Below are 1,248 nucleotides of genomic sequence, written 5' to 3'. Positions count from 1 at the left end.
TGTGACACCCCTCCTTGGTGGGGGGGGGGGGGGGGTAAAAAACCCCCCAATCACTAATTTTGCTAACGAATAAAAGCGACTATTTTAGTACGAGTTACTCTCATTATTGGGGGGACCCCCCTGCCCCTCCCATTAGAGTAAATTGCCCCCCCTCCAGGGGTAAACTGCCCCCCAGGGGCTAAATTTCCCCCCCAAGAGGGTAAAATGCCCCTCCAAGGGGTAAAATGCCCCTCCAAGGGGTGAAATGCCCCCTGCAAGGTGTAAATTGCCCCCCCAAAGCACAAAGCACAGGGTGAGTCTCCACAGGCTTTATTCCAAAGCAGGAGGGGGGTGGTGGTCCCATGATGGGGGGGGGGCACAGAAAAAAGGGGGGGACAACACCCCCAAAGGAGTGACCCTGTGTCCCCCACCCACCCCCCAGCACCCCAGAAGGGGCCTGAGGGTCTGTGCCCAGTTTGGGAGGGGGGCATCTACTTGTGACCCCCCTCCTGCCCCAAAACAAAAGGTACAGAGGTGTCCCCAACTGTGATGGGAGGGGCACAGGGACCCAGCGGAGTTTCCCCCCCCCCAAAATAGGGGACCACCCCCCCTCAAGGCCCCCATATGTATATATATATTTACAGTTTGGGGGGCCATGTAGTGTGTGTCCCCCCTCCCCGTCGTCGTCTCCAGGGTGTGATTGGTCCCATGTGGCTGAGCCGCGGTTGGGGGGGGAAGCGACTCCCTCCTTAAGGTGGGGGTGCCCCCCCCCAAATATGGGGGGGGCTACGCCAGCCCCATCTCCTCCAGCACACTGCGGGGTGACTCGTCCTCCTATTGGGGGGGGGCAAAGATGGGTCAGGGTTTGACGGGGGGGCACAGAGGGGAGACCCCCCCCAAATACGCAGGGAGAGCCCCTAGAGGGGGGCACAAAGGTGAGACCCCCCCCCAAAACATCCAGGAGGGTGTCCCTAGATATGGGGTTTGGGGTGATTCCGCCCACCCATGGGTGGGGGGCACAAAGGTGAGACCCCCCCAAAGATAAAGGGGGGGTGCCTTACATATGGGGATTGGGGTGATGCTGCCCACCCATGGGTGGGGGGGGTCCCCCATGCTGGTTGGGGGGTTACAAAGGGGAGACGGGAGACTCCCCCCCCAAAAAACCCATACAAGGGGCCCCCTAGATAAGGGGTTGGGGTGACACTGCCCACCCATGGGTGGGGGGGCTAAGGGGGGGGGGCCACAAAGGGGAGACCCTCCCCAAAATAC

The sequence above is a fragment of the Haliaeetus leucocephalus genome, unplaced genomic scaffold, assembly GCF_000737465.1.
Source record: "Haliaeetus leucocephalus isolate CR32 unplaced genomic scaffold, Haliaeetus_leucocephalus-4.0 Scaffold333, whole genome shotgun sequence".
Classification (NCBI taxonomy): domain Eukaryota; kingdom Metazoa; phylum Chordata; class Aves; order Accipitriformes; family Accipitridae; genus Haliaeetus; species Haliaeetus leucocephalus.
Note: the sequence above shows the minus strand (reverse complement) of the source record.